Source organism: Periplaneta americana, chromosome 5 (genome assembly GCF_040183065.1).
Source record: "Periplaneta americana isolate PAMFEO1 chromosome 5, P.americana_PAMFEO1_priV1, whole genome shotgun sequence".
Lineage (NCBI taxonomy): Eukaryota > Metazoa > Arthropoda > Insecta > Blattodea > Blattidae > Periplaneta > Periplaneta americana.
The window spans coordinates 50735760-50763230 of NC_091121.1; the positions used below are offsets into that span (position 1 = coordinate 50735760).

At 34.5% G+C, this 27471-nt stretch overlaps 1 protein-coding gene across 4 annotated transcripts in view; it reads left to right on the forward strand.

The window, feature by feature from the left end:
- The window catches only part of LOC138699599 (cell adhesion molecule Dscam1-like), a 1432092-nt gene that overhangs the window by 1286805 nt on the left and 117816 nt on the right, over positions 1–27471 (forward strand). The gene's annotated exons all lie outside the window — the stretch shown is intronic.

Consider the following 27471-nt stretch of genomic DNA (forward strand, 5'->3'; position numbering starts at 1 on the left):
CATTCCTCCTTTACTGCAGTTAACACACATAGACAACAGCGCACTAGCGGCCAGAGAAAGAAGTAGAGTTTTAAAGCAAGTAAATGAACGGATAGGGAGGAGATCCTCCTCTGAATCAGCGCATGGGCTGGAAATAGAAACCGCCTGGTCGTGCAGCAAAGCTCGCTACCGCTGCCATCTAACGATGCTGCATTCAACCAGACTATAACACATCTAGGAGGAGGCACAATAAAATCATTTTTAACGCAAATATATGAAATACACTATATAAACTTTTTTTTAAATTATAAATCGAAATATATTATTCATTTCACTTTATATAAGCTACTATTCATGATTTGAAACTTTCGAGGATATCTGAAAGTTGAAGTTGGATTTTTATAAAACAAAGAGGAAGTAATTTCATTATGTATGAAGTTTCCGATAAGCAAGTTATAATCTTAAGTATTGAGTAAATTAAACAGTTATCTAGTAAGCACAGACTGTTTAATTTACTCAATACTTAAGAAAAAAAAGAGGAAGTAGTTCTACGTTAGTATCGCAGAGTTTTTTTGCCCCTGAAATTCACTTTCATTAATTGCCTACTAGACAGGGCAACAGCCAAGTTGTCAGTTTTGTACAAATATATTTGAAGTACTCCAAACAACATTATTTTTAACGCAAGAAAAATTAATCGGCCACCGGCAGCTTTGAACAATACCTAATGGTAGTATGATTTTATAAGAACTGACATTCTTCAAAAGTATGTGATACGGAACTTGTAAAATGTAGGCCTACATGTGACAACACAGACCAAGAGGGTGGGTGCAGTGTTCTCGCTTTCCTAACAGATTATTTCTCATTCCCATTTCAGTAAAACAGTTCCGGTTACGTGTTAGTAGCTGGTCTCTTCCAACACGTGTGATGCTGTAGTGTACGCGAAAAATGCTGTGAGGTTGTGAATTTCCTTGTAATTGTTAATTGGTACAATTATTCAACAATGAATGGAACACATTATATTTTGGACAATTTAGGAAATTCACTTTACAAGAACAGATTATTGCTATACAAAAAGGAAGACTAAACCCAACACTACCTGGTCTTACATGTATGCATGTAGGCTAATTTTTAGCTTGTTTCTCTCAAGAAGGTGTCAACTTCTTTCCTCCTCTTAAGAAATATGCAGGAGCCGCCACTGCTGGATTGGTTATTATTATAGTCTTTGTTAGTACATGTAAGCCCTACTTAAAAACCAACCATTTCCGGATCCATTTTGATGTAACCATTTTTTCTTCTACATAATATCAAGAATCCATACCTGAAGTTTTTCCCACTTGTTTTCATGACATTCTATACTGAAACATAAGATCACATAGGTGCATTTTCCTGAGTACTAATTTTACGCCATTGGTCATGAATTTTGTCAGAGTTTACATATTGTCTTGTGGTAGTAAAACTAAGTTTTTATTTCTGCAACTTTAAAATGACCATAGTTTCATAATTTTATGCTGTGAAAATTACTTTTTTCGAAGTGACATCATCTACAGATATATCATGAGCTTACATGCACAGTTATGGTGTAATATTTAATAAAATTCAAAACATACAAGGTTTAATGAATATATTTCTGAGCTGCACTTGTATTTATTGTACCATTAAACATACATGCGTGTGTCACTGAAGATCATTGCTTTCTTGCCAGTCTGCTCTCAAAAAAGCTGAAAGTTAGAATTATTATAAATCAGTTATATTGTCAGTTGTTGTGTATAGTTGTGAAACTCGATCCCTCAGTTTGAGAGAGGGAAAAAGGTAAGGTGCTTAGAAAATTTGGAGCTAATACGGACAGAGTCAGATTGTCCTCCAGCCTGAATACAAATCGTCTCATCGAGATTCCAACAAGTTCCCAAATTCTTGGCATAGGTGTTGTTGTCTTACAACTGTGCAGAATCCGCTCACTAGGAGTTCCTCCATTATCAACAGGAGTTGAATACACCAATGACTTTTACTAACACTACTTAATCCTAATCATTCACTTTCACATCTAATTTACAATCACATCTACCTCTCCTCACTCCTGTCATCACTCTTATTCCCTATTTCTCCATTAGTCACTGAATCACATGTTTATTTGTTCACTTTCACCCCGATAAATTTTTCGTTAGGCACTATTTTTGTAAGTCAATACTCAACTCAACCTTCATTTTTAAACTTAATTGAAATGCTTCCTCTCTTCCTATCATTTCAATTTCTCTGATTGTACAACTGACTAACTAGCTAGCTGGCTGACTGACTTACTGACTGACAGACTGACTTACTGACTGACTAGCTGACTGACTGACTTACTTACTGAGTTACTTACTGACTGACTGACTAGCTGGCTGACTGACTTACTAACTGACTGACTAGCTGGCTGACTGACTTACTGACTGACTTACTTACTGAGTTATTTACTGAATGATTTACTGATTGACTGACTAGATGACTGACTGACTGCCTACTGACTGACTAGCTGGCTGACTGACTTACTGATTGACAGACTGACTGACTGACTGACTGACTAGCTGGCTGACTGGCTTACTTACTGACTGACTGACTAGCTGGCTGACTGACTGACTTACTTACTTACTTACTGAGTTACTTACTGACTGATTTATTCACTGATTGACTGACTAGCTGGCTGACTGACTTACTGATTAACAGACTGACTGACTGACTAGCTTACTTACTGACTGACTAGCTGGCTGACTGACTTACTGACTGAATTACTTACTAAGTTATTTACTGAATGATTTACTGATTGACTGACTAGATGACTGACTGACTGCCTACTGACTGACTAGCTGGCTGACTGACTTACTGATTGACAGACTGACTGACTGACTGACTGACTAGCTGGCTGACTGACTTACTTACTTTCTTACTGAGTTACTTACTGACTGATTTACTCACTGATTGACTGACTAGCTGGCTGACTGACTTACTGATTAACAGACTGACTGACTGACTGACTGACTGACTAGCTTACTTACTGACTGACTAGCTGGCTGACTGACTTACTGACTGACTGACTTACTGAGTTACTTACTGACTGATTTACTGACTGACTGACTGACTACTGCTAACGTAGCTCTGTGCTTATTAAGAGAAAACTAAGAAGAAGTAACGGCATTAAGAAATTTGACCTGGTAATTCCGGAATTTGCGCATGCGTTGTTAAGGTGTTATGTAACCCCATTCCTCATTATAACGTTCGCCCCATTAACGAGTCCCGAGCTGCAATCCTCGCGGTAAATTAGCACAGCTCTGGGGCCCATGTCCGAGATCAAACGAATGATCGATGAAGACAGAATGAAAAAATAAAGTTAGAATATATCAAGGGAGTTTTTTTTTTCTACCCAGGATTGGAACAGTTCATTTAACTCTATGGTGGCATTAATATACAAGCAGAATAACTTCAAAGAAGTCCGTATCTTTACCTAGGGGCCGCAGTTTTTAACGATTCCCAACTCCCAATATATTCCAATTAGGAGCGAAATCCTCCCCCACTCTACCTCTCTTCTAATGACTCAATCCCGCCGAACCCTTGAGGACCTCCAATTTCATTAATAACTCTGTTATAGCGAGGCCTCACTAATACGGGAAAATCTTGTTTATGAGCGCGGAGACCTTCGTGTACCCTGCTGTTAACTAGGAATCGGTGAGGAACCGTTCATATTGATTGATTTTCCCAAATTATATAGAATGCAATGATATCGAAGGTTGTTGGTTTTTACATAGGCTACTCCTCTAGAAAAAAAATTATATATACCTATTTCAGATCTCAAAGCAAAACTACACGGCCCTCCTTAAACAACGCTTTTCTCATATCACAATCTCGGCGACATTTTTAATATAAAGCCTCGCACAAACATGATTTTTCACGAAGATGCCGCATTACTCTAGGATGTGATTTCTGGCATCATTCTGATAAAAAAAGTTAATATAAACAATGTTAAATTTTAGAAATTGAGTGAGTTACGCCATCCTGAATGTTAAACATAAACATAGATATTATGAAGGTTTAAGTATTTAAATGATTTACATCAATAGTAGTGGATGTATTACAAACTCATTAAAGAACATTCACATTATTATTCAATGAAAAATCTGTATAAAAGCCGGTTTTCAAAGACCCCACCTTCTGCAGCAATACACTTAGCCGCTCGAGTGTGAACTGCGCGCGCCGCATTCCCTAACTTCCGTTGTTCGGATGCTAAAAGTCCCGTCGCTCTTATTTCAGGCAGCCAATCGCGTTGCAGGTCAGCTACATTTAAACGTGTGCGTCTTGTGATTCGCTGATGATGGCTTATGCATTTCCTAAGGCTCGAAAAATACATAATGTAATTGCCGGCCATTTTGGCTCTTTCGTTGGCGTTCGAAGAAAGCATACGAGGACGTTATTTGCCGCACAATTATTAGCTGAATTACAGTGCGTTTGAATTATTATCATAGGAGCTACGACATGATAATATTTAACGGTGCGGCAAATAGATTCCTCGTTTGGTAGCTCGGCAACGAAAGAACAAAAATGCGAACGATACACCTACCTAGACTTTATAGAGCCTTCACTTCCTAAGATGTAAGCAAAAAGGAGGAGTCACGCCGGGAATAACAGCGTCGCGACTTTTTTTATAGGTAGATACGTTGTACCGATGTTAAGCTACCTCTAACCGTGACCCTGATGTCATGAGATTTTGTGTCGGCTGTACTATAACACATTCAGCTTCAGACGTCCAGAGAGAGAGAGAGAGAGTTCACAAGAATGCGTATTACGGAAGAAAGAAACGTAATTTTATCCGAAACTTTCAATATCGGACACATGTATATAGAAGTTTTTTTTCATCAGAATGATGTCAGAAATAACATCCTTGAGTATTGCACAATCTTCGTGAAACACCCTGTATATTCATATGCAGGTGACACAGAGGTGATATTTTAGTGTTTATTCCTAGGATGAAATTTATAAAAATGCTAACATAGATACAAATATCGTCAAAGATTGGCTTGATTTTAATTTTATTTCGTTGAATATTAAAAAACAAGATTATTCACTTTTTCTTTAACATCTATTGGTCAATAATCTTTCAATCGTCATAGTAATTTAAATTTAGTGATACAATATTGTAGTTCTTCTGTTTTAATTGTAAATGTCACCCTTTGATAAACCTGCAGTTATGAAATATCTGGGCATCTGCTGATCGCATTTGATATGTTATTCTCATATTTCTTATGTATGCAGCAGATTACGTAAGACAATTTATAAATTATTGCGTGGGGTGGAACTTCAAAAATGTCTTCAGATTCCCTAACTGCTAAGTCTATATTTTTGATATCGTAATAGCAATATTATTATCTTGGTGAATAGATTAGCTTTCCTCATTGCCCAGGTACCTCAACTTACGGGCCATTGATGAATGGCATTTCTGACATTGGCCATTTCCTCAGCTCGTAGCAGCATACAAATGAATAGCATTTACCTGTGTCCCAGGAGAAGTTCAAAGCGTCCACCTTCTGTTTCATCACATTTTTTACATCTCGGAAGGTTGTTCTGAAATACACGACTAATCTAGTCTTGTGAAGTTTTCGAAATGACTTGTCGGATATTTTCTTTCACATTTTATATTAACTTAAAACTTCATAAACTCATTGTGATGTGCTGTACACCATTCTCAAACAATTAGAAAAAGCACAATTAGTTGTGTGTACTATGCACAAATGAGTCACTCCTTCAATGTTTTCAGATAATTAGGAAAACACACAATAACCTGCAGTACACTGCGCACGAATGAGTAGTATTCCCTTCAGTATTCCCAGACTATTAAAAAACACAGTACAGTAACTTACACTAAATTACTTAGGAATAAGGAGTAATCCCATCAGTAGCTATCAACAGACTGAGGTGAACAGCAGGCATGCAACGCTCGATAGACGCCCTGTGTGAGGTGAAGTTTCTGTACGCCCAATACGTTACATACGGAGGACTCTGTAAGTTTCGAATGTCTCTTTGATGATCACATTTGTACTCTTTTCCTTGAGTAGAAAAATCTGAAAGTTAGAATTTATAAAACAGTTATATTACCGGTTGTTCTGTATGGTTGTGAAACTTGGACTCTCACTTTGAGAGAGGAACAGAGATTAAGGGTGTTTGAGAATAAGGTGCTTAGGAAAATATTTGGGGCTAAGAGGGATGAAGTTACAGGAGAATGGAGAAAGTCACACAACACAGAACTGCAAGCATTGTATTCTTCACCTGTCATAATTAGGAACATTAAATCCAGACGTTTGAGATGGGCAGGGCATGTAGCACGTATGGGCGAATCAGAAATGCATATAGAGTGTTAGTTGGGAAAAGACCTTTAGGGAGGCCAAGACGTAGATGGGAAGATAATATTAAAATGGATTTGAGGGAGATGGGATATAATGATAGAGAATGGATTAATCTTGCACAGGATAGGGACCAATGGCGGGCTTATGTGAGAGCGGCAATGAACCTCCGGGTTCCTTAAAAGCCAGTAAGTAAGTAAGTAAGTAAATAAGAATTTGAAACAATAAAATGGTGACAATTAACGTAATGAAGTCGGACGTACCATAAAGAACATTGCGTCATCACTGTCTTTATTACCACAAATTCAACATACACCCGTCGGGATTTGAAGCCAGCTTACGTGTGCTTTCAATACTTGATCGTGTGATGTGTCTTTTCGTCCTTAATATAACTGAGAAGTCATATTGAACGTTGTATATAGGCTAGATCTGCATCCTCCCCTGAAGCTGCTTACGTCAGTGATACAAACAAATCAAGTTCCTGTGCTCACGCATGTTTGCTCAAGCACTCGAAACTTCCGAAGCGCCTACAAACTATGTTTAGATTGTCCGCACAGCAGATCTGTTGGAGAAGTTGCCGAAACAGGCAGTTTGTTGAATTGGAAGAGTGAAGAGAGAAGTTAATACTGGAAATCAAAAGCCACAGGATCCGATGAATCCCTCAAGTATGGGCGTACAAACGTCGCATCCTCCTTAGCACAAGGACATAATATGAGCTATTTTACTAAATTAAATTCTAACTCTAGACGCATCTATTGATGATACTTTCTCGACCTCACAGTTGTCGGTTGGGGCCTTCCTGCGTTAAACTCATTGACAAAGCAGATATGGTGCCTCAGAAGTCCTCTAACTTCGTTAAGAAGTAAATTATAAAAATTAGCAATACAGTCTTATTCATAAACGAGTGGGGTGTTTAGAGGTATAAATCAGTTGAACTAGATTCACACTACATTTTCCATATTCTGGATTTTTTCATAATGTATGTATGTGTGTATGTATTGATTCACACTGCAAGTGGGTATATACCCGGTGACAGTGGTAACTAATTACACTCAATAACGACAATTGATAATAATACTAATAATTAATAATAATAATAATAATAATAATAATAATACAGGCAGCATCCTAAATTAATTGAAGCACGATCACTTAAAATAACATTTAAAGTAAATCTAATTTGTATTTTAACCCTAATTTTGAACTAAAACCCACGAGTATGATATGTTCATACATGCACAAGTATCTTTCAGCACCGCACTCATTTCGCTGACAACTCACTCACTGCACTGGAACTACGACACATTTCACTGATTCTATCCTGATTTCACTAATATTTAAAAAACATTTCACTGTTCAAATACTTTGCACTGCCACTATAAACTATAAAACTTCACTGATACAAACACAATTCACTTACACAACACACTTCACTGACACAAACACTTCTTCACTGATGCAACACTTCAAATAACAAGCTATCAATTACAGCTTTTAAATAGTATGTGTAATATACTACAGTCTATTAGTAAAGTCCTTAAGCCTATTTTGAAATACATTATTTGGTAATTTCTTGACTTTTTATACAATCAACAATCATTGTAACATTTACATAATTTTCTGAGAACTTTGGTCTACCACAACCTTTTTTATATGCCACGGAATCCATCTCTTCTAATTTCTTGTATAGTGACGACAAATTGTAGAATCCACACGTTAACAATCTCTGTTACATTCATAGCAACACTAATAATGCCGATTCGTATTTGTAGAGAAGTAATAGAATTTTCTGTGAAAATAAGCCTCATTCTTGCATGAACAACACTGTATTATTATTTTTCTATAAATTTATTCCTTAAGAAAATTAAGGAACTTTCAAATCTTTCATAACTTTTGAATAATCATATAATATATACGCGTATGATATATAATATAAAATAAATATAAAAAATATATAAATATACGTATGATCAGTCTCATAGGCTAGCTGTTTGTAACGATCCCCACGGTAGGTTTTCACCTGACGACGAAGAGAGATTCACTCTTCGAAACGTTGTGCTACAGTTTTTTAAAATTAGCAATGGAAAAGGTCCAAACAATTCAACCATTGATATAACAGTGTTTTTGAGGCTACGTCTCCCCCTAAGAATATATCGAAGTGAAATTTGAAATTTTTCAAATATTGGACCTGCAGTTTTTATTTTTCCACACAAATTATTTGGCCTATAAATTGTATGTACACAAATTTTATAGTTCAATTGATACATATTTTTGTACTTTTTAACATGTTCCATGAAAATAATTTCCATTTTTAACCCCTCATATAAAAATGATTTCTAAACTGAAAGTTTACCATTATATTGTTTTTAGTTTATTAAAAATGTCTAACAATGAATACAATTCCAGGCCTCTGTTACTCTCTCATCACAAAATATGCAACAAATTAATTATCCTGATTTGATTACAGATTTTCTAAAAGAAACCTGGCAATCGGTCTATAATTGTAATGATGCCAATGCCTGTTTTCAAATTTTCTACAATTTAATCATAAAGTATATAGATAAACATACTATTATAAACAGTAATCAGAAAATTTCTAATAAACCCAAGAAAATAAAACCCTGGATCACAGCCGGCATTATTAATTCTATTCGTACAAGAGACAAACTTGCTTTAAAAGTTAAAAAGAATCCAAATAACGTACAACTAAAAAATTACTCTTATCATTCGAAAAACGAAAATTAAATATTATGAATCCAAATTTGATATATACAAAAATGAACCTAAAAAATTCTGGCAAGTTATAAATGAAGCTACAGATGTAAATGTACAAAATAAACAGCCAATCAAGGAGTTAAAAAACGATAAGGGTGAAATATTAAATTGCAGAAAAGAAATTGCAAACGAATTTAATAATTATTTTTCAGAGATAGGACACAAAGTTACTTCTAACATTAATAAGTCAAATTTTAACTCTTCTCTACAAAATGAGACACAAGATGAACAATTAGCTTCCTCCATGTTTCTTTTCCCTGTTACTGAAGACGAAATTATTATTTTGGTTAAGAAATTAAAAAATAATGTTGCTCTTGGTATAGATGAAATTAAGAATAATACTTTCAAAATTATTATCAAATATATATTAAAACCCATGGTTCATATTTTTAACTTATGTTTTGTGCAAGGTATATTCCCAGATGTTTTGAAATGTGCCATAGTAATTCCAATATACTAATCTGGAGATAAAAATAATTTAAATAACTATAGAACTATATCTTTACTTCCAACATTTTCCAAATTGCTTGAAAAATGTTTAAAGAATAGATTAATAAATTATTTAGAAAAACATAAAATCCTCTCTAAAAATCAGTTTGATTTCCGCAATAATATTTCTACTGATGATGCTCTTATTAATGTTACTGGAAAAATTATCAATGAACTAGATATCGGAAACAAATGTTTGGGTATTTTCTTGGATCTACGGAAAGCTTTTGACACTATCAACCATAATTTACTTTTGGACAAACTACATACTATTGGAGTTAGAGGTATAGTTTTAAAATTATTCCAATCATATTTTAGTTACAGAAGGCAAATGATCAAAATTGAAGATCAGTTTAGTGAATACAAATATATTGATATAGGTGTACCGCAAGGAACAATTTTAGGACCTATTTTATTTCTAATATATGTTAATGATCTGCTAAATATAAATTTAGAAAAATTTAATGGATCTATATATTCATATGCGGATGACACAGTAGTTATTTTCAGTGGTTTTTCTTGGCAGGAAGCATATAGAAATGCTAATATAGGTGCTAACATTGTTAAAAAATGGCTTAATTCCAACTTCCTTTCTTTAAATATATCTAAATCAACTTCAGTTCCTTTTTCGTTAACAGCTGCCAGTGTTCAAAATTTAAAATTTAGCGATAAATATAGACTAATAATACACAGTGAAAATTGTTTAGATCCCAAAAGTTGTAAATGTCCACCTTTGAAAGAAGCCACGTATGTCAAATATCTGGGTATCATTATTGATCAGAATTTAAAATGGCCTCATCACATTACTTATCTTTGTAAGAGGCTTCGTAAAACAATTTATAAATTCGTTAATCTTCGATGATACTTACCTATTAGAGTTCTACGAAATGTTTATTTTGCCATTATTCAGTCTATCATTCAGTATGGTATAATTGTTTGGGGTGGAAGTACAAAAATTAATCTTAGTCCGTTAAATTTACTACAAAAACGAATAATTAAAATTTGTTTGAAGAAACGTTTCGATTATCCAACTAAATTAATTTAATCTGAATTTAATGTATTTAATATTGAACAAATTTATAAGTATACGCTGTTAAAATTTTATCATAAAAATCGTAATAAGTTTGTATTACAGACACACAATTATGACACAAGGCGAAATATTAATTCAACATTAGTAGAACCTAAATGTCTCACATCTGCTGGTCTAAAGCATAGCATAAATTTTGGCCCTCGGTTGTACAATTCTTTAACTAAATTACATCCAGAACTTCTAACATGTAACCCACTAACATATAACAAGAAAATTAGAAATGTGTTAATATCTTCAATTTGATTAAATAAATTTATAGCCTATGTGTATGAATTAATCAACCTATATTATATTTGTATTCTATAATTTTGAAATATATATATATATTAGTCCTACTTTTCACGTGCGATATTATTCTTCTCTAGTGTTAATATTATATTATATAATTCCATTGTCGCTGTAATTATATTTTAGTTCCTATTTTATATTACTTATTTATTATTATTATTATTATTATTATTATTATTATTATTATTATTATTATTATTACTTTTTATTTTAATATTATATCTGAACTGCGACCGAGCACGAGCGCTGCTCATTCGGTCTCATATTTTGTTAATACTACTGTATCTTCTTTTTATATTGCTTGTATTATTTTATTTCTATTTCTCTTGTTTGTTTTGTGATTATATTCTTTATTCTGTATATTTAAATTTAAATAAATAAATAAATAAATGTTCATCATACTATAAATAATAATTTGGCGTGGAAATTTTAAGCGTGCTCATTTGTTCTTTTTAAAAATCATTGACATTGCTGTAACTAAAATACGAAAAAGAAACTGCACCAATTGCACAAATTATTTTCAAATTCTACTGAAATATGCATGCGAACTTTCATGAAGTGTAGGCTACATTGAGGGAGTTGCGGAAAAAAAATGTTATGCAGCTAGCTCAAAATTTGTGGTAGGACATAGGTTTTAACATGAGCAGAAATGCAAAAACTAAAAGCCGAAAAGCTTGAATTAAGCAGCAGAGAATTCTGTGGATCTTAAGCACGCACACCTTAAAAATGGCTGAAAAAATAATTATTCTAAGGGGATCAAGTGTCTGAAATTTCGCGTGGAGTATCTGTATGCATCGAGATATATTTTTAGCATGAACAAAAGAGTCATACTGTTCATGAAAAATGCCGTTATTTCACTTAGTGTACCTTTAACTTGGCGTTAGGTGGCACTAACCGACGTTAATGCACGTGGCCGTTATAGTCAAGGCAGACAGAATACAATAGTAGCAAGATACGACTTAGGGGGACAAAATTCTTGAAACAGCATGGAAAAAAATATTTAACGTCCCTTTGAAAAACTTGAAGTACCCACTAGAAAACAAACCGCGAAAATGTCTCAGTGTTGCAATTTGCAAGCTGGCACAGGGCTGGTATCGAAGAGAGGCTCTTGAGTGGCGCTGCTTCCGAGGCGGCGAGCTCTGTAAACAGCCGGGCTCCATTGTTTGCTGCCGGTTATTTTATTGTAAGACAGGCTCTCAATGCACGGCCCCATTGTGTGAACGGCTTAAATCGCAGCCCCTCCCCCCTGCAGAATTAGCGGTGGCGGCCGCGGACGTGATGCTCCATTATTCATGGCCCCCTCAAGCAATCCTGTGGCGCCCTCAGCGGCGAATAACTTTACTGCGGCTCTGCTCCGAGTGTGGGGCTAGGAGAGGGCCAGTGCAACCTAGAACCCTGGTTGTGGGCCTCCTTCATCCCTTCAGACTTATTCCGCTATAGAATTTTAATAGGCTCTTGCAAAGGCAACCTATCTTGAGGAAAATCATCAAACATGATACTAGGAGAATATATCAGAATGAAAAGGTTCTATCTGCTCTTTCCGAAATGAAGTCATCCCATCATATACAGTTCTTGTTCCCACAAATCTCGCTTCGTTCTCAAGATGAAAGAAGAGCAATAATATAAAGTATTTCATTGCTACAAACCTCTCTATTAAAGGGTTACCACAAGGACATAATGATATTTATTTATTTATTTATTTATTTATTTATTTATTTATTTATTTATTTATTTATTTATTTATTTATTTATTTACTTATTTATTTATGTATTTATCTATTTACTTAATTATTTATTTACTTATTTATTTATTTATTTACTTATTTATTTATTAACTTATTTATTTATTTATCTATTTATTTATTTATTTACTTATTTATTTACTCATTTACTTATTTATTTACTTATTTATTTATATATATATTTATTTACTTGTTTATTTATTTATTTATTTATTTATTTATTTATTTATTTATTTATTTATTTATTTATTTATTTATTTCAGTCCTTGTAGGTCTACTTAGTATAATAAATTATTTATGGTAATATTAACTTTTTTCTACGATAGTAGGCCTACGTAAAATAACATTTGTGCGAGATCGTGCGTATTTCCTTGGTTTCCGCACAAAACCAACCCGCGGTAAGTCTAAAATTCCACATTCAGTATTCCCAACCTAACACACATAACAATTTCCCTCTTCTTACCGCTTAAGTGACATATTGATTTTACTGCTTTAGGCTTTTAACATATTATTTTTAGAGACGTTCAATATAGTAATAATTATAAATTGGAAACTTACCACTGCAATTTCACCTAAATTGCACTGTTAATTATTGTTTTTAAATATTTGCAAAAATTAAGTAAACTCTACAACTCCACTAAAGTTACTGCATTCGTGATGCAAGTAATATTAAGGAAGCCGTGAAAAAATCAACAAGATTCCAGACTCATCATAGACTGGGGGGGAAAAAGGCAGACGTATATCACGGCCTTCTGGAGTATAGTAAATACAGAAAACATTTTAAACCAACAATGTTGAAGATAGATATTTTTGTTTTCCAAATTTGCCGTCATTGAACAGAAAACAAGATGGAGATTTCATTGCAACTAATTAGAAATTCCTCTTTCAGGTATGTAATAAACGACCTTCGCACAAAATAATGTACCATACACGAGCGGTATGTTTTTTTTTTTCAATTCTCGGAAATTAAAAAAGCTCAACTACGTTTCGCTTTTTCAAACTTCTCCTCGAACATGAAAACTTAAACATACCGCTCTTGTAACGCATATTATTATTACCCACTGTTATCAGTTCGTAAAATTAGCCTTCAAAACTCTAGTGCGTAAGAAAGTAAATCACTTACGCATTGCTATTCATTTGACGCACTGCGAAAGAGAATGCAATATTCACTAAACAAACTTCATTCTGTAAGAAATTAATGCATTACCTTGATCTTTCATGATAAATATTACACGTAACACAAATAAGAAACAAATTTAACATTCATATTTACATTTTAGTCCATATTATTTTGAAGTTACCTACATCTATAGTACACATTTTAAGAATATTTAGCATTCAACTTTTCCTAACCGCTTTGTTGATTATATGGCCGGTTTAGATGGCCATGGAATCGTGATAATGAATAAAACAAGCTGTAATTCCATGGATAGTTATTTCTTAATGGTTATGAATTTAGACGCGGCATATTTAATCCGCACACCTAACTGATAAGAAATGTAGGCTCGCAGATAATCCTGACAAGAACGTATGTCACAACAGCCTGACAAAACTGTTTTGCCATACATTTCGCAGAAATGTCTTATATTTTAGATAATCCTCTGAAATTAAAAATCAATTTTTGGGCTTTAAGAACGTATGTCACAACAACCTGACAAAAACGAATATTTTACACTATTTTCAGAAATTCTGTTTTATCATACATTTCGCAGAAATGTCTTATATTTTAGGTGACGCTCTGAAGTTAAAAAAATCTAATTTTGAACTTTATTTTTGATTTTATCCTCTGATTGAGGTTCTGGCTGATAGTACGTATATTATCAGGCAGTATATCTCACTTGACGATGTGTGTCAGGAAATCAAAATAAATAAAATAAATAAATAAAATAAATTTGAAATGTGAGTGAATTTGAAATGCCAAAATTCAAAATTAAATACTCGTATCTATAATGCAACTTGGTATACGGAACAAATAATAACTTGAATTGTTTACCTAACTTTACTTTACAACATAGCCAAACCACATAAATTTCAGTTAATATTTTATTTCAAAAATTTGGGAAATAGACTTAATCTCCAAAGTTTGAGAAAAAAATATTCGAAACATTTCACTATAGAAACTCGGAAGCTAGTACACTTACTTCTTAACATACCCTAAACATACCCTAAAAAGGTGAATAAAATTGGCGCAATAGAAGAAAATTTTTACAAACTGTATAATATAGTGCCCTTAATCATTGTTTCCACTATCTTCTCGCGTTTGACTTTTCAACACGGTTTAATTTGGAAAGTTCCCTTGGTACTTCATAGCCCTCTCTCTCGACAAACCCGCACTAGTGAAAAAAGTCTTATGATGCCCCACCGCCTTCTAAATCGACCTAGTCGTTGTTATAACAGCCCAATTCCCAGGATAGTTATTGCAATGTTCTGGGTTGTTTGTCGGAATTATTGCAGCGGATGTTTTCATGGGCCCTATCTGGAGGGCCATGCCGCAGCGACTGACATTTCGAGTAGGGGCGAAGACCCTGGTTAGTGCTTAACGGAGCTTGATGCTCTGTTAATTTCCATAACAAGGGTTGTGCGGGGGAGGGGGTAATGAACGCACTTGTGGGGAACTTAACTGCACGCCGTTATGACAGGATTACAGCAAGTAGTTCGGTCTCGTGGGAGGCATTCCCTCTCTCCAGAGGCACCGGGGGTGTGAGGGGGCTCTCCTCGTTTAGATTCGCCGAGACTCCCTTCGCACTGCTGCGTCTCTGTTGGTGGTGTCGTGCGTATGTTTCAAAATTGTTACATTCTATGTGAACTGACATAATCATATATTTCTCTGGCCTTAATCACCAGATAAGCCATTTGAGAGTACCACAAGGATCGTATTTAGGACCATTTTACTCTTAAGTATAATCAGTTATTTACCTAATGCAATATCTCACTCTAAATGAGTGTATTTTGCTAATAATATAAAATAATATAAAACAATAGCCAGTATTAATGACATTGCATATTTAGTAGAAGATATCAACATCTCAGCTTAGTGTATTTAGTAGTAGTAGCATTTATTTATTTAACCTGGTAGAGATAAGTACATCAGGCCTTCTCTGCCCCTCTACCAGGGGATTACAACTATAATATGAAGAATAAAATTACAATTAATATTAAAATTACAATTACAATAAAAATTAAAGTACGACAAGATTACCTGATTAATGAAAGCTAGACAATTTATCATAGAAGTTAAGAACAAAGAATATTTTTGTATTTACTGAATTACAAATTAAACCTAGAATAACAAAATTCTATAGTGATGAAATTACCATATATTGAGATATTTTGTGATAGAGTAAGAGAACTATTTGCAAGAAACCATGTCTGAACGAATCTCAATTACTGACCAAGTGCCCAGTAAGTTTGCGTTTGAATCCAATTTTATTTCGGCAGTCCCTGATGCTAGCAGATAGCGAATTCCAGAGTCTTGGCAGGGCTATTGTGAAAGAGGATGAGTATGAGGAGGTGCGATGGGATGGTATTGTTAGTATTGTTTCATGGCGAGAGCGTGTATTCAGATTGTGGTGTAGTGTAGACTAATAATAATAATAATAATAATAATAATAATAATAATAATAATAATAATAATAATATCCTGGAAATTTATCCTTCGAAGAGGTGGAAAAATTCAAATATCTTGGAGCAACAGTAACAAATATAAATGACACTCGGGAGGAAATTAAACGCGGAATAAATATGGGAAATGCGTGTTATTATTCGCTTCAGAAGCTTTTGTCATCTAGTCTGCTGTCAAAAATTCTAAAAGTTAGAATTTATAAAACAGTTATATTACCGGTTGTTCTGTATGGTTGTGAAACTTGGACTATCACTTTGAGAGAGGAACAGACATTAAGAGTGTTTGAGAATAAGGTTCTTAGGAAAATATTTGGAGCTAAGAGGGATGAAGTTACAGGTGAATGGAGAAAGTTACACAACGTGGAACTGCACGCATTGTATTCTTCACCTGACATAATTAGAAATATTAAATCCAGACGTTTGAGATGGGCAGAGCATATAGCAAGTATGGGCGAATCCAGAAATGCATATAAAATGTTAAAAAATACCTTTGGGGAGGCCGAGACGTAGATGGGAGGATAATATTAAAATGGATTTGAGGGAGGTGGGATATGATGATAGAGAGTGGATTAATCTTGCACAGGATAGGGACCGATGGCGGGCTTATGTGAGGGCGGCAATGAAGCTGCGGGTACCTTAAAAGCCATTTGTAAATAATATATAATCAAATGGATTTGAGGGAGGTGGGATATGATGGTAGAAATTGAATTAATCTTCCTCAGGAGAGGAACCAATGGCGGGCTTATTATTATTATTATTATTATTATTATTATTATTATTATTATTATTATTATTAGTCCGGGTTCATTATTATTGTGATATGTGTGCTTTTTAATTTTTTTTTACTTTTTATTTATAAAATGTCCTAACATTATGTAGAATCCCCCCCCCCTCGAGTACGAGTATGTAACTTACACTTTCTAAAATGCTAAAGTGATTCATTCATTCATTCATTCATTTAATGTTCTACCCAAGGACAGATATTTCACTACAAACCCAGCTTTCTCCAGTCTTTCCTATTTTCTGCCCTCCTCTTTGTTTCCTCATATGATCCATATATCTTAATGTCGACTATCATCTGACATCTTCTTCTGCCCTGAATTCTTCTCCCATTCACCATTCCTTCCAGTGTATCCTTCAGTAGACAGTTTATTCTTAGCCAGTGACCCAACCAATTCCTTTATTCCTTTTCCTCTTCCTGATCAGTTTCAGCATAATTCTTTCTTCATCCACTTTTTCCAACACAGCTTCATTTTTTATTCTGTCTGTCCACTTCACACGTTCAATTCTTCTCCATATCCACATTTCAAATGTTTCTATTCGCTGCTCTTCACTTCGCCGTAATGTCCATGTTTCTGCCCCATACAATGCCACACTCCATATAAAACACTTCACTGGTCTCTTCCTTAGTTCTTTTTCCAGAGGTCCGCAGGAGACTAGAGTGATCGTTATTATATAAAATAACTATATTTATTTTTGTTTTAGTAATAAAGAATTATTATTATTATTATTTTTATTATTTTATTATTATTATTATTATTATTATTATTATTATTATTATTATTATTATTATTATTATTATTATTATTTGCAATTAACTGTTCATCATCGAAATGGAATCTTTTCAGCTACTAGCCATCTGGGTTGTGGCGTTCCTTGTAATAGGTACCCTTCATGCACTCGGACTCCATTGAGTTGTAAGCCAGCGCAGCGTTCGGGACGCTTTGAATTTTAGAGTTCATAACAGCTCTTCTCTCACAGGAATGTTGAGCCTCGTGCATCTATTGATTTTCGCTATTAAATCCACATATAACTAAATGAGTGCTTTGTTTAGCGTTTATTAACTTTGTGGCCGTATATTTAATTGCACATAATTCTCTTATACCTTCAATTAGATACACAATTGAATGTATTGACAAGTGGGGAGAAATAAACTCATTAGCATTTCCCGTGGATAATCCATTCGTCGATCAGGGCTTTTCATGGAAAAGATCAGGCTTTGGTTCTCGGGAAATCCTATTATAATGCATAAAACATATTATGTAGGCTTAATTTATTACCTTTTGTTTATTTAATTGGTAGCGGTAGCTATAAACTTTTGTTTCTCATTCTCCGAATTGCACAAATGTTATTTTCATTTCTGATGGGTTGGACAGATTATCTTCCAAGCATTTCATGTCTTAATAAACCTCTTGATTACCCATCGGAACTTTTGCTTACATACTGATTTCAGTATTCTTAAAATTAGACAAATTTATTATGTTTTATTAAACTTTGTATACTAAAAGAGTTATTTGAGGCTAATGAGCCCGTCTCGAAAGATAATATAGCCTTCCTCTTTCTTGCACTCTTTCATCAATATATCTATTATTTATTTATTTATTTATTTATTTATTTATTTATTCATTCCTTCATTTATCTATCTATCTATCTATCTATCTATCTATCTATCTATCTATCTATCTATCTATCTATTTATCTATCTATCTATCTATCTATCTATCTATCTATCTATCTATCTATCTATCTATCTATCTATCTATCTATCTATCTATCTATCTATCTATCTATCTATCTATCTATCTATCTATCTATCTATCTATCTATCTATCTATTTATTTACTGACATAAAATATAATATAAACAGAAAAACTTTAGCTCGCCCCTGAAAGAACAGAAGTCGTACTCAGGGGCGAATTCCTGAATTTAAATTAAGAAGTATGTAATACAATTTGTCTTATGTCTACTACGCAATAAGAATATATAAATTTAAATTTACAATTTTTAAATTTTTATAAAATCCATACATAACTTTTTAAATTAAATAGTAAAATTTAATGTACTTAATTTAAATAAAAAATTAAAAGATTACGGTACCAGGAAACTTGCTTTAAACATACAGTACCATATCAAAAAATTGAAAAACTACCTAACTCCAAAACAGCTGATATCAGAATTAAGTACTCTGTACTCTATTTGTCTCTTAGCCATAGACATTCCAAAGTGCGAGTGAAAATCTTGGAGGTAGCCCTCTTCTGCCTCTTGCTAGACGGTCTCTTGCATATATTGTCTCAATGTATACAAAAAATCTTGGACATCATCTTCACAACTGACTGCTATTTGGTCTAAATTATTTTCTACATCTTCCAGTGAAACGAGAGGAAAGATCAGAAGACGACGAAAGCCAATACGAATGACATCATTTAGGAAATGTTCTCTAAGTCCAAGATTTACTACGTGACATCACATGTTTTAACGAAAAAGAAATAGACATCTCTTTGCCATACTTTGGGAATGAAACTTGAGCGGCATTTATAGCACTAATTTTGAATTCCGCTCAGATTATATTGCAGCTTCAGGTCAGACTTTATTCCTTGTGCTGTAGTTTCCAATGCTGGAATATACTTCTTTATATACTTTCATCTTTTCTAAGGAAAGTGCATATATAAATATATATATATATATATAGATCTATTCTATGACAGGTCTTTCACTGAAAACCTAGCATTTTCAAATCTTTTCCATTCTCTGCCTTCCCCTTAGTCTCCGCATATTTAATCCATATACAGGGTGATTCACGAGGATTTGCAGTCACATACGGAGCTTATTTCGGAAGACATTCTGAGCAAAAAATGTCATGTAAACGTGTGTTCTAATCTCAATATTTTCAGAGTTCACTAATTTGAAGTTGTTAGTAAAATACCTTTTTCTTTAGTTTTAAGCGTAAAAGAATATTACAGATAGATAATTATCGATTCAGAAGTATCATTTCTTTAATTGGCTAGTGTTCTGAAGCTAAAAATGTGTTATTAATTGCTTTGTACAGATTTTGTTTTTCAATTTTTAACTAAAAATTACATTATTCTTACGCACTTATCACAAAAATTGTTACAAATCATACGACTTTAGGAACTTGATTACTTATACATCCTAATGTATAGTCTTGAAGAATTTACAAGAGTGGTGTGATTTGTAACAATTGTGATAAATGCGCAAGAAAAATATAATTTTGTATTAAAAAATAGAAAAAAAAATTCTGTACAAAGCAACTATGGAATTCACAACACATTTTTAGCTTCAGAATATTAGCTAATTAAAGAAATGATACTCCTGAATAGTTCATTCTCTGTTTATAATATTATTTTACCCTTAAAACTCAAGAATAATGGTATTTTACAAACAATTTCAAATTAATGTAACTCTGAAAATATTGAGATTAGGACACATGTCTATATGACATTTTTTGCTCAGAATGTCTTCGGAAATAAGCTCCGTAAGTGACGGTAAATCCTCGTGAATCACCCTGTATATTATATCTTAATGTCGTCTATCATCTGATATGTTCTTTTGCCCCAAACTATTATCTCGTTCACCATTTCTTCCAGTGCATCCTTCATTAGGCAGTTTCTTCTTAGCCAGTGAACCAACCAATTATTTTTTTCTCTTTCTGATCATCTTCAGCATCGTTCTTTCTTTACCCACTCTCTCCAAAGCAGCTTCATTTATTATTCTGTCTGTCCATTTCACACTCTCTATTCTTCTCCGTATCCACATTTCAAATGCTTGTAACATAATGATGTTTTTTTTTTTTCCTCTCTTCAAGTATTAGGCCAAATGGCCTCTTACAATCTCACAGTTGAATTTTCAATCCAGCGCTTCTTTGGACAACCGAGAGATCTCTTCCCGTTTGGACGATAGTGGAGCATGACTTTTGGGATTCTATCTCTATGCATGCGATGCAGATGATTTATTCAGTTGTTATGATTATGTTTTACGTGATTAATTACAGGTTCTAGTTGTAATTCTTCCATTACATCTTCATTCCTTTTGTGATCCCATTTCGTATATCCCGCTGTATATCTCATAAATTTCATTTCATTAGCCGTTATTCTGCTTTCGTCTTTCTTCCTCAATGTCCATGTCTCAATGCCGTAACAAAGTACAGGTCTCGCCAAGGTCTTGTAAAGGCGAATTCGAGTATGCCTTTGTACTAGGGAAGGTTTCATAATGGTGTTAATTATTCCCATTGTTTTGGTGTATTTAGAAATTTTCTGTGAAATGTCTACTTCATCGGAAAAAGATAATGTGTATCCGAGATATGTAAAATAATTTATCCTTTCTAATATTTTTTAATCTAAACATATTTTGCTAGGCACAGGGTATTTTCCGCAGAAGGCCATAATTTTAGTTTTTTTTATTGATTTTCATATCATATTTAATTCCAATTTTGTTAAAATTAAAAATTGAACGTTGTAATTCATCTTCTGAGGATGCCACCAGAGCTAAATCGTCTGCAAAAAGTAATGAATCTAGTTGCAAATGTCTATTGAGTTGTATAAATCCATGAGGCAATTGTTTCCATTCTCTAATTATTTCATTCATATATATATATATATATATATATATATATATATATATATACACATATATAATAAATAGCAACGGTGAAAGGCCGCAGCCTTGTCTTACTCCAATGATAATGTGATTAATCAAAATAATGGTAGACTATACTGGGTGTTCATTTCAAAATGTGTCATGACGTCACTGTTGTGAGTCAGCGATTTGAAGCGAGTTTCAGCTTATATGTTAGAGAAGTTGCCTATTATTTAAGGCGTTCTTCAATCTGAACTTGAGAACGTGTACGGTATAACTTGAACGTCGTAGCAACAGATGGCGGTCTGTACGGTCTGTGTGCTACCATAACCTCTTTCGAACTGTGTTTTGCGCCGGCAAGTCGTACGCAGGGTATTTATTATCATCGGTTGCGTACGGTAACATTACACAACACAAATCAAATGCTCCGTGTCCATGTTGACCGTCGAAGTTAATGTCAACAAATACGTAAGTAATCGTCTTAACCCTCTCCCCATAACCCGACAGTACGTATTTCCAAACAGTTCACATTCCTGCCACTACCGGCGTTACCGTACGTATCGGTACGTACTCTTCAGAATGAACGCCGTACTTGCTAGGCAACTTCTCTGCCTCTTAGGTTATACACCTCTGCGGAAGTGTAGCAAGATTGAATTCTCTAGTGATGAAAGAGTGATGGAACGGAGAAAATTCTCTCCGGCGCCGGGATTTGAACCCGGGTTTTCAGCTCTACGTGCTGATGCTTTATCCACTAAGCCACGCCGGATACAACCCCGACGCCGGTAGAATCGTCTCAGATTAAGCTCCATCTCTTGGGTTCCCTCTAGTGGCCGCCCTCTCCACTACGTCATAGATGTCTATGAACGCAGGACCGAAGTCCATACATGTGTTGAGGTGCACTCGAATGAGTGACTGGTTGGCCGGGATCCGACGGTATGGGCGCCGTCTTAAATCACAAAGTGATTTATTACGCATATCATATATATTTTGATGTACCGATATACATATGATATTTCCATGCAGATATTCTGCGTCATCATATGATGAAAGAGTGATGGAACGGAGAAAATTCTCTCCGGCGCCGGGATTTGAACCCGGGTTTTCAGCTCTACGTGCTGATGCTTTATCCACTAAGCCACGCCGGATACACACACATATATATATATATATATATGATATGCGTAATAAATCACTTTGTGATTTAAGACGGCGCCCATACCGTCGGATCCCTGCCAACCAGTCACTCATTCGAGTGCACCTCAATACATGTATGGACTTCGGTCCTGCGTTCATAGACATCTATGACGTAGTGGAGAGGGCGGCCACTAGAGGGAACCCAAGAGATGGAGCTTAATCTGAGACGATTCTACCGGCGTCGGGGTTGTATCCGGCGTGGCTTAGTGGATAAAGCATCAGCACGTAGAGCTGAAAACCCGGGTTCAAATCCCGGCGCCGGAGAGAATTTTCTCCGTTCCATCACTCTTTCATCATATGATGACGCAGAATATCTGCATGGAAATATCATATATATTTCGGTACATCAAAATATATATATATATATATATATATATATATGAATTCTCTAGGCTTATCGGCTAGCCACATGACGGCATACAGCGAGCCATGACACATTTTGAACTGAACACCCAGTAGTTAACTAAATAATCATTTTTGTAGATACGAGATATCATTTCTTAGCCATCGATAGTCTATGCTTCGCCTTCCCATATTTAGTTGCGTCATTTCTTGTAATAAATTATTTTGTTTTTCCGATCTCCCTCTTGTTTTCGCTGGCCTTGTTTCCAGCTCCCTTCTGCTTCCTGGCGCCCGACTCCGCATTAGCAAACGAGGCAGCTTCATCCGCGCTCTAACGTAAAGGATTTCGCGAAAATTCGCAGGTTTAGCCGCTATTAATTACTAATAAACGCGCGTGCGGCCCCGTGTGTGCAGCCGCAATAATAACTCGGCCATGCAAACGCGATTGCGCTAAGCTGATTAAGCCGTGTGCATAATGCACATCGCGCGCCGACAGCTCTTGCAACGGCATCCGGGCGGCTTAGTGGAAGCTTATACCGCGTGCCGCACGAATACCACAAATTCAGTTATGTGTACAATTAATAATGCGTGTATCACAAGTCCACAAACGTGTTTATGATAAATAACACGTACCCTGTAGGCTCATCTAAATATTCTGAACAAATGTAACGAACCAACATTTGCTACTTCACAGAGAAGGGCTGTTATCGATATAACGCTAGGGACTGAATTATCTGAGGACCTAGTTTCAAACTGACATGTATCGTCTGATATTTCAACATCCGATCATCGGTACATCTACTTTAGAATCAAGTCACATTTCACTAATCCACTGTTCAACAGGAACCCGAGAAAAATTGACTGAGACGGGTATGAAAAGAACCTATCAGCATTGGTGTCGGTTATCTCCAGAAACATTCGTTCTATAGTAGATGTGAATTTGGCAGTTGACCAGTTGCAACAGTCCATTCTTCTATCCTACTACAGTCAAGCTAAGATTGCTGGCTCGCCAAGGCAAGTTCCTTGGTGATCTAAAGAGCTAAGTGAACTTAGAAGAAAAGCAAGGAAACTTTTTAAACTTGAAAGAAGAACAGGTGATTGGACTAACTATAGGAAAGAACTCACCAGTAAAGCTAAAAGGCAGTCATGAAAGAGCAGTGCCGGGATGTGGAAAGTAGTGTTAATCGATCAATTTCTGTTGTAAGATTAATCGATCAAAAATATTCAATCGAACAATCGAGTCGATTAAAATTAATCGGTTGTAGTTGCTATTAATTATTATTTTGTTAATACAAACTCGTACTAAAAATTCCGACAATATTTCTCTCTCGGAAATTGCTTACTTAAAAGCACAATAATACTGTTATTTTCTAACTGTAAACCAGGTATCGTAGGAAAAATTTTTGCATAAACACTTCAGAAAGAGATGGAGATATGAGAACAGTGACCTAGTCTATCTCTATTGAAAGTTGAAACACAATGCGAAACCCTTATTAAGTTTTATGGTTTTCCAAGAAAACTTCCATCTTGTTGTCAGGTCATCTTGCTAGCATATGAAATACATACTTTTCTGGAATTCGTCCCCCTCATCCCTTATATAATTATAGGCATGTCTACACTGTGTGCAAGTGAGAGTGTAACTATCTTCTTTTTCTAAAATCTTGTAATTCGGATTACAATAGGGGTCAGTCTTCTGTTTCGACCGCTGTACCGCAGTTGCAGTTTCTGTACAGAGTTTGTATATGAAGGTTGTGTGTTTAGTTTGATAAAGAAAAAGAAATCAGTTTTCTGTGGTCTGTGAAAAGTGTAAATTCCATTATGCCATATGAGAACTTGAGACGTAAATTCGGTGAAACGTTTGGATTTAAATTGAACGATCGTGGAGAAGTACTTGACAGAAAAAAAAGTTTTTTCGTGTTTAGTGATGCAGGACACATTGTTACTAAACGTAGAGCGGCACTTAATTCGGAACATGTGAATACACTCACATGTTTAAAATCATGGATGAAGCAGTATTAACTAGGTGAGTCTTCATACTTTTTGTTATTTATGTTTGTCTAAAAAATTTCCGGAGAAATTGACACAATAAATTATAAGCCTCATAATAAATATGTTAGTATGTAATTAAAATAGTTGTTTTGTAATATAACGATACAATATATACAGATATACAACATTTAATATTTATGCTTATCACAGAACACAAGTTAAATTTAACAATAATGTATTACAGTATATTAAAACATTTTTAAACTCGATCAAAACTCGATTAATCTATCGATTAATCGATTAAATTCAAATAGTTAATCGATTAAATATTTTGATCGAGCGACAGCACTAGTGGAAAGCATTCCTTACAGTGCAAGACTGGTGAAGCTATTGGCCAAAGGTGCTCACAAAGTAAGTACAGTTAAATTACCTTATGGTTGTTACACACAGACCGGTATGGAAACGCTGATTCAACTAGCTAGAGTACATTTCCCGGACTCAAAAGTAGTAGACAGTGATCAATCGACTTCTCAGAAGCGCCAAATCTATGCCATCTGCCAAATCTGCCGGAACAGAAAGGATTGGAACCTGATCAGGGACACAATGTGACTGAAGTAAGATGGACCATTAATTCCTTTGAACTATATCTCGTAGATCAGCAGGACCTGATTCTATCTTGTCTGCACTACTGCAACAAGGAATTGACGCTTTGTAATTTCTACCTTGTGGTATCTACAGAGTCTGCTTAGCCTCTAGTTATGTTCCACTGACTTAGAGACAGATTAAAGTGTCGTCCAATAAGCCTCTCTTGGTTTCCACTTAAGCATTGGAGAAATTAGTGGATTGGTACATTAGGGACAAAGTATTAAAGGATTATCCTTTACACAAGTACAAATTTGCCTATCTACCTAATAATCCACAGAAGTAGAGCTTCATCAGTTGTTTCGTCTATTGACAAGTCGCTGGCTTTTAAAGAAATTGTCATTGGAGCATTTCTTGATATTTAAGTTGCATTTGATAAAATTTCATGTGAAGTGGTATCAAAAATTCTTCCACAGCATAATGTGCCAACATTTATCTATAGATGGATACATTTTATGCTAAGAACAGACAGATTACTATGAGCTTGGGGGAAATGCTAAAGGTGGCTACGGCCAGAGGCTGTCCACAAGCTGGAATCCTTTCGCCCCCTGCTCTGGAACCTGGTTGTGGACGCCTTGTTGCGGGAACTCAATGAGTCTGGGTATTTTACTATTGGATTTGCCGATTTTGCTGTCGACACTAGTCGACACTTGTCTGTAACATGGACAAATTCAGGTCATCTTTAATAAACCGGCTCTCCTGAACACGAAAATGATAATAAAAATGTCGTAAGACGTAACACTTTTATGTTACAGTGGTGTAGTAGATTCGCCCAAAAACAAACAGTTCTGTTTTATTTGACATAATACTATATTAACATTATTATAATTGTTTTTGTAAGCAATATAAGTAAGAAAATACATTAATTTTATAGAAAGAATAACAGACAGCTCTAAATTTATGTTGATATCGAAATAATGGACATGAGTTACCATTCTATGTAGTAAAAATCGCTAGTTTTTTTTAATAATTCATGAAAACTTAATTTAATTCTATAAATTATTGTTTTGAATTATGATTAGAAATAAGAGTATCGTCTAAAGAAACACCCATGTAAGCATATTTGCCAGTAAACTTAAGTAGACCTATACAACATAATATATATTACTGTTTATCTTGTATAAACTGGAACACTTAGTTACTTTTTTCCTTTTGTGGACCTTGTCACTTTTCTAACCAGAAACCAGCAGTAGTCAGCCATGTTCCATACCAGCAGCCAAATAATAGGCCTAACACTGCTTTTGTTTTTCGTAATATTTTAAAACAGAATTTGTCGATATGGCTGCTTTTCATTTATAAAATATGCTGGTCATGACAAATTAGTACAATTGTGTTGTGGAACATAAATTACTAAGACTTGTAATTTTTCATCCATACATTGATAAATTGTCACTTGTCACTAATATATTTTATGCAATAAGCCACTGTTCTAATACACGTTTTAGATTATTATTATTATTATTAGTAGTAGTAGTAGTATTGTTATTATTATTATTATTATTATTATTATTATTATTATTATTATTATTATTATTATTATTATTATTATTATTCAACTCAGGCATAGCCTGAGTCATGCATT